The sequence below is a fragment of the Choloepus didactylus genome, chromosome 2 (genome assembly GCF_015220235.1).
Source record: "Choloepus didactylus isolate mChoDid1 chromosome 2, mChoDid1.pri, whole genome shotgun sequence".
In the NCBI taxonomy this organism is placed as follows: domain Eukaryota; kingdom Metazoa; phylum Chordata; class Mammalia; order Pilosa; family Megalonychidae; genus Choloepus; species Choloepus didactylus.
The window spans coordinates 140,191,863-140,206,702 of record NC_051308.1 but is presented as its reverse complement, the minus strand read 5'-3'; the positions used below and the strand labels follow the sequence as shown (position 1 = coordinate 140,206,702).

The 14,840-nt window shown below is 39.7% G+C and overlaps 1 pseudogene; it reads right to left on the bottom strand.

Annotated features, from left to right (window-relative positions):
• Positions 1-12,299: 12,299 nt before the first annotated feature.
• Positions 12,300-14,558, bottom strand: LOC119513475 (annotated as a pseudogene).
• Between the last annotated feature and the right edge of the window lie 282 nt (positions 14,559-14,840).

Sequence of the window (14,840 nt, the reverse complement as noted above, 5' to 3'; positions counted from 1 at the left end):
ATAAGATAGGAAAAGAATGTAGGTACTGGATTCTTGACACCCCCAAAAGACCAATGAGAATATTGGTAAATAGATAGGGTACAGGGAAGCCCTTTAAGCCGAATACTCAAAGCCATCTCTCTGATGGGAACTTAATGTTTTCACCACCCAAGAGATGAGGGAAATGGCTCCCTGTAGGCTTGGTTCTTTGGCCCTCGGCCCTTTACCTTGGGTTCAACTCTTGTCCTTTGCATTTCTGGGTTTCCCCTCCTCTGATAGGTCTTCTTAATGCAAGGGATGACAGGCAGTCTTCGGGTATGGGGTTAAGTACCACAAAGGTAAGTTGCCCTTATTTGTTCTTGCTAATGGTTTCTTGCATTATTTTATTTAATCCTCACAACAATTCTGAGTCATATGCTATTATTATGATGTCCATTTACAGATGAGTAAATTGAGGTTTGACGATTTCTCTTTAGGTTCTGATTTATCCTTTGGACCTAGGTTCCTGCTCTTGGTATAATTTCAAATCCCTTTGACTTCTTGTTACTCTGACCAGATCTTAAAATTTTCCCTTTACCAGCTTGGCTTTCCAGGTGTACAGGCTCTCCAAATTAATCTTCATTGAGCTCATTCTGCTTCTGCAAACTACTTTGTAGAATTTTCCCAATGCTCACAACTCTTCCTTTGAAATCAGTTGCTCACTAGAGCATGCTGGCTATTTTCCCTCTCTCCTCCATATAATTTCCCTACCTCTGCTATTTCTTCATTGGGATTTTGCCTAGTCTTAGAGCTAGCCCAAGTTCACCTTCATCAGATACAATGTCTTGTTATCAGGACCAATTAAACAAGTGTTAATATATCCTGCAGCCCTTGGTACAGTACAAAGCCAATTATATATCTGGAAGGTGCCTCGTAGGATTAGGTAGCAGTAGTATTTCTCACTTTTATGGCTTTTTCACACTGATGAGTAGACAATTTACTAGCTTATTTTATGGGGTGTGGGGCCATTACACTATGGCTTGCTATGGTCAGCATCAGTGGGATATAGAATTTGTGCATTAGTTATTATTCTTTTGATTTCAAGTTAGTACTCTTTTGGTTTTGGGTGGCAGAAACCCAACTCGAACTATCTTAGGCAAAGAGATAAATCTATTGGCTCATTACATCCAAGAAAGAGTGAAGCAATTCTCATTCAGGCTACTTTTTCTGCATAATGGGAAAATTGGTTGTCCATGGATATCAAGTTTTACATTTACATTTTAGGCTCCCTGTTCTAAATGGAAATATAAGAATAGATTCTAGTTGGCCCAGCTTGGCGCGGGTGCCCATCCATATTATAACCAATATTGTCTAGGAAGGTGGGATCCAGTAAGAATATGGCAGCTCCAAAACACCGTTTCTACCTGCTTAAGAGAGTACTTCTCTGGATGCCAGCCACATGCTGGCAGGATGGAGAGGTGGCACCAACTGATCCCATCACTCAGACCATTATTCCATGAGTTGCAAGAAGGAGGAGTCACCTAGAAGCTTCCACACCATCAAGCCCTGTTTTTAGGATCATAGATTGAATTTTATTGTCTTCCTTCTCATGAGCCGCTCAGGATTTATCCTGTCATGCCTCAGGTCCCAGTTTGCTTACTCCCTGCTGTTATTCCAAGGGCGTGCATTCTCATATATGGAATTGATCCCCAACCATCCATCCTCTTTCCTCTTCCTCTCAATTCTTGTGTCTTCTAGAATTCCTGATCTGTGATCAACAACCTCCATTTCTTTGTGAACATTCCCTTCATGTCCTCACTTTAATTGGAACCTACTTTGTTCTCTTCTGACACCATTTTCCCTGCAGCCCCCTCCAGGGGAAGCTGTTTTTCTTCTTTCTTTGTCTCTCATGCCTTATGAAAGGTATAAATATCCTTCCGTGTGTCTCATGATAATATTTAAATAATTTCTCTTCCATTTTTCATTCAAAGCCCAAGTTCCTCATTTCTTATCAAGTTCAGCTACACCACCCACTAGAAGCTTTCTAAAATTGACCCCTGATCACTCATTTGTTGAAGGCTTCAGTTCCTTCATCATTATTTCCATCTGCATTCTTACTCCTTCCTGTCTTTCTCTTTCCCAAAATATATTGTATAAAGATTTACTTCTTCATCTTCACTGCTACCGCATTAGCTCAAGTTACTTTATCTCTGCATGAATTACAGCACTAGTTCATTAGCTGGCCCCTTTACAACCCTTTTTATCCCCCATAGTTTCAAAAATGAAAATCAGGTAACGTCACCATTCCACTTCCAACTAATACAGTCTTTAAACGGCTATATGTAGCTCTTTGAGCAAATTACAAGCTCCTTACAATAGGCTTCAAAGCTCTGGGTGATTTGACTCTTCCCTGTCTCTCCAGCTTTATCCCATATGATGCTCCCTAGTGCCCATCACTTCCTAGTCACATTGCTCTTATTTTCCTTGTGGAAGATGAGTTCTTTCATTCCTCAGAGATTTAACACAGGTTGTCAGCCTGGAACCCTCTCTCCAATGAATTACCCCTCACATTCCCTTTGCATGGTTGGCTGCTGCCTTTTTTTAAAAAATGCAATTTTATTGAGATATATTCATATAACATACAATCATCCAAAGTGCATAATCAGTTGTTCACAGTATCATCATATACTTGTGCATTCATCACCACAATCTTTGAACATTTTCATTACTCCAAGAAAATAAAATAAAACTTAAAATAAAAAAGAACATCCAAAATATCCCAGTCCCCTCATCCTCTCATTATTCATTTATTTTTTAATACAGTTTTATTGAGATATATTCACACACCCCACAGTCATCCACAGTGTGCAGTTATTCACAGCACCATCATATAGTTGTGTGTTCATCACCAGAATCAATTTTTGAACCTTTTCCTTACTCCAAAATAAAAATAAAAACAAGAAAGAATACCCAAAACTTTCCATCCCCTCCACCCCACCCTATCCTTCATTTAATTTTTGTCTGCATTTTCCCACACATCTGTCCATACACTGGATAGAGGGAGTATGGATAGAGGGAGTATTTCCTTCTATTGGCTGCCTCTTATCTTTCTCATCTAAACTGTAGTGTCACTACTCAGAGAGGTCTGCTCTGGCCAGTCTATCTGAAGTGGCTGTGGTGGACTGAATTATGTACCCTAACTTGGACATGTTCTTGATCTCAATGTGCATTCCCATGGGTGTAAACCCATTGTAAATAGGAACCCTTGAAGATGTTATTTTAGTTAAGGTGTGGTCCAACTGAATGAGGTTGCCCCTTAATCTGGATTACTGGAGTCTTACAGAAGCAGAAGAAATTCAGACATAGAGGGAGAAAGCCACAGGGAGGAGCAGGAATAGAAAGAAGAGGACATTGCCATGTGACAGGAAACCCAAAAAGCCCAAGGACTGCCAGCAAGCCAGAACACTACTGACCCCAGGAGGAAGTCTTGCAGCATCAAAACTGTGAGCCAATGAATTCCTGTTGTTTAAGCCAATGCATTGTGTGGTGTTTGTCTTAGCAGCCTGGAAAACTAATACGGTGGCTGTGGCTTTTTCCTCCCCTGTCACTCCTCTCTGTCACCCTGCCTTGTTTATTTCTTTTATAGCAATTTCACAATCTATAATTACCTAAATGAATATAAGCTCCATGAAGGGAATATCATGTTTGTCTTGTTTTCAGTCCTCCATTACCTGCCCAGGCCTAACAAATAGAAATTATTGAATAAATATTTGTTGAATGAATTCTATTTATTGTGTACCTACTGTGCTCTTTTAAATTAATATAGTCTATCATATGCCCTCTGAGAACTGAGACGACTATTAGGTATGTGAAGGGGCACAAATAAAGTAGTGTTATTGGGCCTAAGAGCAAGGCACCTACATTATAGGAAGGTGGACAACTCTTCATCTTTCTGAAACTCATCTGCTTTGTAAACTGAGAGGATTAGACTCAAAAAAGATCATGACCTTTTATTTCTTCCGCACATTTATGGTCACAACACATTCTCATTGGTAGCTTCTCTCTGAGCATGGTGACTGTTGTTGGGGGATCTCTGCTGAGGAGGTTTCAACTTGGTTCAACAGATTCTCCATCCCTTTCCTTAAAATAGAGGACTTGGTCATCCTCCAGTGTCCCGGACAGTTGTGCTTCATTTATGACACCTGCCTTCACACAAAGTTATGTGACTCATCCAATAGCCATTATGGAATATTTTATCACAGTTTCAATGACAGAAGGATAAATATAGGTGAAATAGTTTTACGACATTTCTTTATTGAATGTATATGTGTTAAATGACGTTATGCACTGAATACTGAGTTAGGCTCCTTGGAAAAAGTGGTGAGCCAAAGCACATCTGGATCTTATTCCTATGGAGCTTTCAGGCAGGTGGGTGAGATAGATATTAAACAAATGACCTCAATAGATGTGTAATTACCTAAATTCTTATGTAAAGAATTTGATCTTTATGATTTGTTGGAAGTCAGTGTGGCATTTATAAGGAGTAACCTCACCAGAGTTTGGATGTGAAAGTGTCACTCAGGCTGCTGTTTGGACAATGTGCTGGAAGAGGGTTAGGGTATAGAAGACCAGTTTGGCAGGCTATTGTAAAAGTCTTTGTAGGAGATGATGGTAGTGTTGACTGGGGGGTAGCAGTGAACATGGTAAGCAGTGGGCGTATTGGAGAAATATTCAAGCCAGATTCTGACTTGTGGTACCATTCACTGAATCTGAGAACACTGGAAGAAAATTAGGTTTTAGGGGGATCATGAGTTCAGTCTAGTACACATTGAGATCAAGATGCCTTGCCATTCAATTGGAGATTTCACAGTGGGGAGTAGAACATATTGTTTGGGAGTTTAGAAGAGAAGTCAGGCCTGGAGATAAATATTTGATGGGCCATTGGATCTATTGACATGTAAGTCAAATGCTATTTCAGTGGCATGTTAGCTCATGAAACAGACTGAAGTGAGTTTATTAGTGAGTAGGAGGTGACAAACTGAAACTGTGTGTTGGACTACACTTTCAAGAAATTAGATGAAAAGGGCAGCAGAAAAATTGAGCATGTATAATTGTTGATGGGAAAGAGCCAAGTAAAAGGGAGATGATTTATATGGGGGAGAGAAGTTTCCAGAGAAGGGGGCAAGTGTAGGTTCCAAAGTATTAGTAAAAGAATTGGTCTCAGGGAAGAGGGTCATCTCCTTCAGTATAAAAAGAATGAGGCAGAATATGGGTACACGTTTGGGAGTTCTTAGGTTGTTTTTTTCCTCATAATTATTCAGTCTTTGTAATTCTTCCAATCCTAAACTATAGATGAGGGAAGAGATTTCCCCAGTATTTTGCTTTTGTTATTATTCACTTTATTTTAAGGACCACTTACAGTTTCCTTAAACCTTCTATTTCCTTTGTTTTGCTTCTCAAACAGCTTCAGTAACATTTTCCTTTATTCAAATTCTCATTTATGACCTCTATGTAGGACTGAGACAGATTGGTTAACACCTGAAAATGAACTCCTCTAACAAGGTATTTATGCTTGTTTCAAAAGAATACAAGATAAGAAGGGTCTATACGGCTTTTTCAGAAATTGCATTTACTTGATAAATGATTAAAATATTATATTTGTAATCATTATCTTTAGTTCCTGGATTAAAATTAGCAGTCTTGCTGGTTATAGACAAACATAATTAAGCATGCAACTTTACTGAAAGCAACTGAGAATTTGGGAAAGGACAAAGGAAGCAGAAAACTGTGTAATTTCAAATGCATAATACTTCAGTCCTTTGTGTTAGTTAAGTCTCCCTAACCTCCTGTGAAAGGAAATCTGCCTAGAATTCTAATTACTCTTGTATCCAAAAAAAACTGTCAGGTATACAGTCCAGCCAGAGCATTATTTGCAATTTGATTGCTGAACAATTGATCAGTTCCATACAAGGGTGAACGATTCTGTCTCCAAGGCAACAAATAGTTAGACTTTACAATTATTGATCCAGTCACTTTGGCTACCTTTGGTGAATTTATATTGATAGATCACAATCCAATAATTGTTTGGTGATTCCATTTTAGTGTTAGTCTTCCTTCTTTATGGGTAACAGTATACAATCCCTAAACCTTGGGGGCTAAGGCAAATCCTTTCTGCTGATCATCTTTATGGCAAAAGCATTTGAATTCTAATATCGTTTCCTTTCTCCAAATTCAGTATCTGCAAAACACAACACAGGGAGTAAAAATGTCCTATTTCTTAGCTACTCTTCGTTTTCATCATCAACTCCTATACAGACAGTTTTCCTTTAAAAAAAAATGAACTGACAGAAAGAAAAAACAACACAATTATTTAAGGAGACACTGATTTCATTCCCTTTCTACTCTTGACAAACTGTGTTGTGTATTTCCAGAGTTCATCAGTCCACAGTTTTATTCTTTGGTGCCTTCTTAAGCATCTGACATTTGCATGAAGGTGCCAGGTTTTTCCCACCTGTCCTTGTACTTTTACACAGTTAGTTGACTTGGGAGATTGTTCCTGGTTATTTATGCCAATAGACGGTCTTGTTTCTTTCCTTTCTTTTATGTGACTGTATATACATCAAACATCTAGTGGGTCTATTGTCTGCTTGCTCTGGGATCAGTCTGATGCTACATGGTGAGGTAAGGAAGGAGGAGAGCAACTGCAAGTTATGCTCCCAAGGAACAAAGCCTCCAATAGCAAATGCAATTATGTGGTATTCAGTGACAATACTTCCCACACCCAAACTGGGGACATGTGATCGGATGAAAGATTGTTTCCTGATCTGTGAATTTATTTACCAGAAAAGTCTTACAGAATTATATAAATGAAATTGCAGTAATATATTAATGAATTATGTTCAGTAAAATAAAGCAGTTTAGTGAAATTGAGATTTTCCTGAAAAAAACTGGGTTAATTTTATAGGTTGAAGTAAATCTAATTTATTTCATTTCATTTCACTTCATTTTAATTCAACATACATTTCTTGACTACTAACCCTGCACCTGGTACAAATGTGAATGCAAATCCCTCATCCAACTCACTGTCTCTGGGGAAGAAAGATAATTAAACAGCTACATGGCAATGTGATACTTGCTGTGCCAGAGGAAAGCACAGGATGCTTTGGGACTGAGGACAGGGAATGCCCAACTTTTGGAAAAAGAGGCTTTTTTTTTTTCAAAAAAGCTCCAAAAAGGGAGGTAGCACCTGAATTTAATCTTGAAGGGTGAGTGAGAGTTTGCCAGGCTGAAAAAGGAGAGGAAGAGAGGAAAAATATGTAAAGGAACTGAAGCACGTATGTTTGGAGAATTCCAAATCACTGGCCATGGTTTCAGGCTGGAGGTCCTCTAAGATTTTATGAATGGGGCGGCTCACCATGATGTGGAGTTACAGAAGAAGCTTTCACAGAGGAGATGCAATTTGAGTTCAACCTGTGCATAGACAAAGTGAAGATAGAGAGCATCCTAGATGGAGAAACAGTATGCTCAGAATATCCAGTATAGGAATGGACATGACATGTGGGGGAGGCAGCAGATAAACCCAGGTTGTTTGGACTGGAGGAGTTGGGATAAACCGGGAATAGTCGGTGTTCTCTTGAGTGCTAACCAGAGGTGACTAGTAGTGGCTGTCTGGAATGTTATACTGAGAGGGATTCTGAAATGGACTCGGGGAACAGCAAGAATTTGTGCTGTGATTACTTTGTAATGTCTGCTAATGGCAAGAAAAAGCGAGCTATTGGCATATATGCCATGTACTTGATATTCCTGCTATAGGTATCCTATCAATAGAACTTGTATATGGAGGTATGCTCTTAGGATATTCTGGAGAAAGCTTAGTGATGTGTTTCCTTTTTCCACTTCTTAGATGATTGGAAAATATTGATAGTTATTTTTTCTTCTCTATGCTTCATTTTCTGTCTTTATCAAAGTCATTTTAAAATACCTTACCATAGAAGATGAGGTTTTATTATGTTCATATATCTACATATGAATCACTGTAATGTTCTCTTTGTTCTTTGAATGAGTTCCCGTTATAAGTTAGAAAATCACAACATTATTTTTAGAGCAAGAAATAATTTAAACAGTATTTTACTCTACCACTTTATTTTACAGATGAGAAAACAAGGCTTAAATTAATCAATTTGACAATATATATAGTAAAGTTGAAAATTCACTTACCTTAAGACCTAGCCATTCCATACCTAGATAAGTACCTTGTGGCCATGTTTCTCAAAGCTTTTGCCATCATGACACATGTTGAAAATGCTAATATTCCTGTTGAATGCCCATTCCCCAAATATCACCAACACCACCTGATGAGATAAAGCTGAGTTTTTTGTTTATCACACCAAGGAAGAATGTGACTTACACAGAAATTTGGCAGTAACTTGGAGAGAGGAAGGCAAGATGAGAATTTATTGAGAATTGGAAGTCTGGTTTAAGGTGTACCTTTCAATGTGTGGACTTGATTAGAATTGGGTAAGGATCCTGATACAATTGTTCAGGATTAGTGGAAACAACAAGGTAAGAATTTTGAGGCAAGAAATTCGAAGAATCTTAGGTTGCTTTCCATTGAAGAGTTGAAGGATTTTTCAAGACATTTTTATAATGAACAATCAAATCATTTTCTTGGGCAAGAGACCTATGGCTAAGTAAAGTAATGCTAATGAAGACAATGAAATAGAAAAATCATGTTAATGTAGACAGTAAGGAATGCTCTCCATTCTAATCCTGTCTGAGATGATTTCAGGTCTTCAATTCACAGCACACACTAGGATACAATGCACAGGGTGAAGCCATGGACCAATGAGAGGCTCTGTCACCCCAGGCCAGTCTGAGGGCTGGAGTGACATATTCCTTGGCACACCCATAATCCATTTGTGGCCTAAGTGGTCAGCTTACTGGTTCACAGTCTCTGTCCTAGATAAATGCTCATATATACACACAAAGAGAAAAATACAAGAGCATTGTTTGTAAGAGCATAATATTGAAAATCACCCTCAGTATCTACTGACAGGAGAATGGCTAGATAAATTTTGGTATATTCAGATAATGGGATGTTGTACAATCATGAAGATGAATGAGATATAACTACACATAACAATATAGATAACTCATTAACATAATCTTGGAGGGAAAAGGCAAATTGCTAATGAATATACAAATGTACCCTTTACACATACTGACAATGTTGAATTTAACATAAACCCTATAATCCTGGAAAACAGGTACAGGTTAGGAAAGCCCCCATGCTTTGTGTTACTGACTGTGGTAGTTTGGAGGCTATATGTACCCCAGAAATGATCGTGTTCTTTTAATCCATTCCTGTGGGTATAGACTTGTTGTAGGTGGGACCTTTTGATTATGTTATTTCAACTGAGATGTGACTCATCTCATTCAAGGGGATTCTTAATCCTCTTACTGGAGTCCTTTATAAGAGGATAAAACACATAGAGATGAAATTAAAAGAAGCTCACAGAGAAAGCTCCCCAGAGAAGCTAAGAGAGGACCCACAGAAAACAGAGGGGAAGCCACTGAAGTCAGAAGCTGAAAGCAACGAAACCTGGGAGAGAAGGACCAGTAGACACTGGCCTTGTGCCTTCTTCCCATGTGACAGAGTTATCCTGGATACCAGCAGCCTGTCTTCAGAGTCATCCTGTTTTGGCCTAAGAACTGTAAATTATAAGTTAGTGAATCCCCATTGTAACAGCCAATCCATGTCTGCTTCATTGTATTCCGACAACTTTAGCAAACCAAAACATTGACCAAGACAGCCTTAACTTCTCCTTGGCTTGACTGAACTTTAGGAGACTTCTTGATTCTAGGCCCCTGACTTCCCTCACCTCAGTGTAAATTCAGGAGATAACATCATGTAACTGACATGCTCCACCTCTTGACCTCCTACTCTAGTCCTCTTTCAGTAGCCCATCCCAGTCCTTAATAACTCTCCTGCCCTCTGCTTCAGCTGAGTGGAGCCCTCTATTCTCTTAGTCTTCCAGTCTATTTCTCTATCACAAATGCCTTCTGGTCTCCCTTCTGTACTGAACATAGCTTTGAACGAAGTCATTCTTGCCTGTTTCACATTTTCCGGGTCAATTTTTAATTTGATTATACAAAATACTTCTGTACATCGATTAGCATAAAAACTTATGAAAAAATATAAAGAAATACATGTGAAAGATAAATAAAAATTTGGGGATATTGGTTATTGTGCCCGTTTCAATGTATTATGTCCCCCCAAACACCATTATCTTTGATGTAATCTTGTGTGGGCAGACCTATCAGTGTTAATTAGATTGTAATTCTTTGCGCCCCACCCAACTGTGGGTGATTACTCTGACTGGATAATTTCCATGGAGGTGTTGGCCTGCCCGTTCAGGGTGGGTCTGAATTAAATTACTGGATCACTATATAAGATCAGACAGAAGCAGCAAGCTGCTACAGCCAAGAGGGACACTTTGAAGAAAGCACAGGAGCTGCAGATGAGAGACAGTTTGAAGATGGCCGTTGAAAGCAGACTCTTGCTCCGGAGAAGCTAAGAGAGGACAAATATCCCAAGTGCAACTAAGAGTGACATTTTTGAGGAACTGCAGCCTAGAGAGGAACATCCTGGGAGAAAGCCATTTTGAAACCAGAACTTTGGAGCAGATGCCAGCCATGTGCCTTCTCATCTAACAGAGGTTTTCCGGACACCATTAGCCATCCTCCAGTGAAGGTACCTGATTGTTGATGTGTTACCTAGGAAACTTTATGGCCCCAAGACTGTAACTGTGTAACCAAATAACCCCCCTTTTATAAAAGCCAATCCATCTCTGGTGTTTTGCATTCTGGCAGCATTAGCAAACTAGAACAGTTATCTTCTCTATCTGGGAGGAGTACAGGGGGCATGAACTGCAATGGTTATGCTGTTTTTAAAGCTAGGTGATGATTTCACAGGTGTATATATTATATATTATATATTATATATATATATCCATTTTATATATATATATTTTAAATGCAATTTTATTGAGATAAATTCACACACCATACAAACCATCTGAAGTATACAATCACTGGCTCACAGTATCATCATATAGTTGTGCATAAATCCCCATGATCAATTTTAGAACATTTTCATTACTCAAGAAAAGAAATAATTATGAAAAAGGAAACCCAAATCCTCCCATACCGCATATCCCTCCATAGTATTGGTGTCATATTTTTAAATACCTTTTTGTATATCTTAAATATTTCACAATAATTTTTTAAACATTTAAAAAATTAAAAAAGATACTGAAGCTCAGATGAATGCATGATTTTCCCATGGCTTCACAAATCAGACCAGGATCTGGGATTTTGATTCTCTGGGGAAAAATACCATAAACCCTAGGGGTTACCAAATGGATATTTTCTCCTCTGGAACCAGGGTGAATTCCTCTGGATATGGCCTTTTGTTTTGTGTTTTTACAGACCTTGATGGCCTACATAATGGATGGGGGGCAAGAGAAATGTAGGGGTAAAGGAGCATGTGCATGGTAATTCAGAAAACACTGTTGCTAACCTCTTAGAGCCGGATTTTTGTACTGTCTTCAAGTAGCTGCTATAAGGGCTGGTAGTTGCTGCCATTCTCTGAGAATAGCCATCCTGGGAAAGAGGTGGAGAGAGATGTGAATAGAGGAGGCAGACCATAGAGGAAAACTCAGTTTTGCTGGAGAACCTGGTGGCTGCCTGGAAGGGAGATTTGAATCCACTATTATTTTATGAGACAAGACCATCAATTTCTCCTTGCAAATTGAGTGAATGTTCTAATATTGGGGTCTGGGTGTATAGATTGCTTGAGAGACAACTTCTCAGGTCATGAAATCAAGTTAAGGTAGCCACAGTCAAGCTATAAATGCAACAATTAAATAATAAACATGAATAAAACAGGAAGAGCTCCTGGGTCACATTCAAGTTTTCACTTAAATGTCCAGTGGAAATGCCTGCTGGAGTACTATTGATTTTAAAAATGAGTTTGGTAGTGTTTATCAATGCCATCCTTTGGGTATAAAACTGCATCTTCTTTATTTGCACACTTTAACTTCAAGAACAAAATAAACAAAAAACACCTCACAATATGCAACATCCAATCCCCTTGCCAAATGGGATGAGGCTCATGGCTCTTGCATCCTGCCTTAGACACAACGACAGGAGAGAGGGGGGGAAAAACCCACTAGACATCAGTAGATGGAGCCAAGTGGGAACAGTGCCACTTAGGCTGCTGTGGGAGCCAGGAGCACACTATACACTGGGTACAAGGTTTGTGGATAGAAACTTCTACTCTACTTCCATGCAAGAAGCATGTTTGCCACTCTCAAGGGGAGGTGGGGGATCTTACCAGGAGCAGAAGCACTGGGTTCCTCTGCTGTCACTTTGTCTTCATCAAAACCCAAGCCTAACTTGATCACGTGGTAGATGCAATTTGAATGGGTCTGGGGATCCTTGAGAGAGAAGACAGAGGAGAACAGCTCAGTTTCAAACAGCAGCACCACCAGGTCCTCGACTGCCTTGTCATTCTTGTCTGTCTCAACTTTTGCCACAGCATCTTAACAATAAGGTGGTCAGGGTTGATCTCCAGGTCCTTTCTGGCCATCAGGTAGCCCATTTGTAGAGTTGTCCCCGAATTCCTGGGTTCTGCTCCATGTTGGCTGTCCAGCTTTACATGCTAGTTACAATGAAGCAGGGGAAGATACAAGCCTTTGGAGATTGTCACCTTCTCAACCTTTTAATCCAAGATTTCTTTCAGGAGCCTGCAGAGGTTCTCAAACTTGGCCTTGCTCTCCTCTGTTTTCTTCTTGTCTTCCTCCTCATCAGTAGCTCCAAGCCCTCCTTGGTAACTGAGACCAGGTTCTTCCCATCAAACTCCTTGATCTGCTGCACATAGTGCTCATATAGGCTCAGTCACATATGCCATCTCAAAACTCCACTTCTGCACTTGCTTCTCAAAAGCAGAGTTGGCCACCTGCTCTTTATTCTCACCAACAGATGGACTTCTGTGTCTCCTTCATGTGAGAGACATATTAAAAAAGAGAAGGCATCTCATCTCCAGACTGGGAGTTTGGTAGCACAGCAGCTCAGAAAGGTGTCACTGGTTGCTGGAGTCTTCATGGATTCCAAGCTTCAGGTTTTTAGAGAATGCCTCATAGAATTTCTTGTAGCTGTCCCTGTCTTCTACCAGCTCAGAGAAGAGCTCAAAGCACTTCTTAACAATGTTTTTCAAATAACCTTCAAGATTTTGCTCTGCTGCAACATTTCTTGTGAGATGTTCAGGGGCAGGTCCTCAGAGACAACCATACCATGAATGAAGTTGAGATATTCTGGTATCAGTTCATCGTAGCTGTGAACTGATCCATGAACACATGACAGACATAAAGCTTGATGTTGTTCTTTTTCTTCTTGTTCTCAGAGAGGTCCAAGGAGGCCTGGTTGGGGATGAACAACAATGCCTTGAATTCTAACTGACCTTCCACGGAGAAGTGCTTGACTGCCAGGTGGTGTTCCCAAACACTGGTAAGATTCTTGTAGAATTCTCCATATTCCTCCTGGGTGATATCATCAGGGTTTCTGGTCCAAATGGGCTTGGTCTTGTTCAGTTCTTCTTGATCAAGTTATTTCTCCTTAATCTTATTGATTTTCTTTTTCTTGTCCCTACCACTCTCATCCTCTTCATCTGACCACATCTTCAATCTTCGGCTTCTCTTTATCATCCTTACCTTCTTCTTTCTCACCTTTCTCTTCCTTGGCCTCATCATTACTGATTTCCTTCTCTTGTTCCTTCTCCAAATAAAGGGTGATTGGGTAGCATGTGAACTGTGAGTGCTTCTTCACCACTTCTTTTACCTGCCTCTCCTCTAAGAACTCTGTCTGGTCTTCTTTAAGGTGAAAGATCACTTTGGTAAACTGGCCAAATAGGTAATCTATGGTCATAACAAAGAGTGAAGGAACCCCCTGCAGAAGACTCCCAGACATATTGCTCATCATCATTGTGCTTTGTGATTATAACCACTGTCTCTGCCACCAAGTAGGCAGAATTGAAGCCAACATCAATCCCCAATCATGGAGATGTCTGCAGCAGCCTGTAGTGCCTCCATAAATGTTTTGGCATCTGACTTGGCAATTGTTCCCAAATTATTTATGAGATCAGCCTTGGTCATGCCAATGCCTCTGTCCACCAAAGTCAGGTACATTCCCGGGGGTTGTGGATGATGTCAATTTTCAGCTCCATACCACTGTCTAACTTGGAGGGGTCTGCCAGGCTCTCATAGCAAATCTTGTTCAAAGCATCAGAAGCATTAGAGATCAACTCCCAAAGGAAAATTTCCTTGTTGTAATAGAAGATATTGATGATGAGAACAAAAGTTGGGCAATCTTTGCCTGGAAGGTGAGAGTCTCCATGTCCTCCTTTCCATGGTGCACTTCCTTAGGCATCTTGAAGGGAACAAGCTGCAAGTACCAGAGAGCAAAGTGGGAAGGTAATGTGTCCTGGTTGCATTTGGTAGAAAGGCTGCTTGGTGACTCAAGAGCTATCGATGCTATTTTAATTCAATGAATCTGCTACTTAACTTTCTACAGCATAACAAAGGGGATATAAGTTAGTGTTCATGTAGAGATTGGCTTATATCCCAATTTGACATGGAAAAAACTCTGGATGATTGGGAGCACATGAACAAAGCAATTATTTTCAGTGTCTACTCAGAAATTTTCTTAAAATTAGAATGGGCAATGGAAAGATTCTGGAAGAATTGTGAGATGCTTGATAGAAAAGGCCTAGATTGCTTTGAAGAGACTGTTGGTAAAAATATGGACTCTAAAAGTTTTTCTGA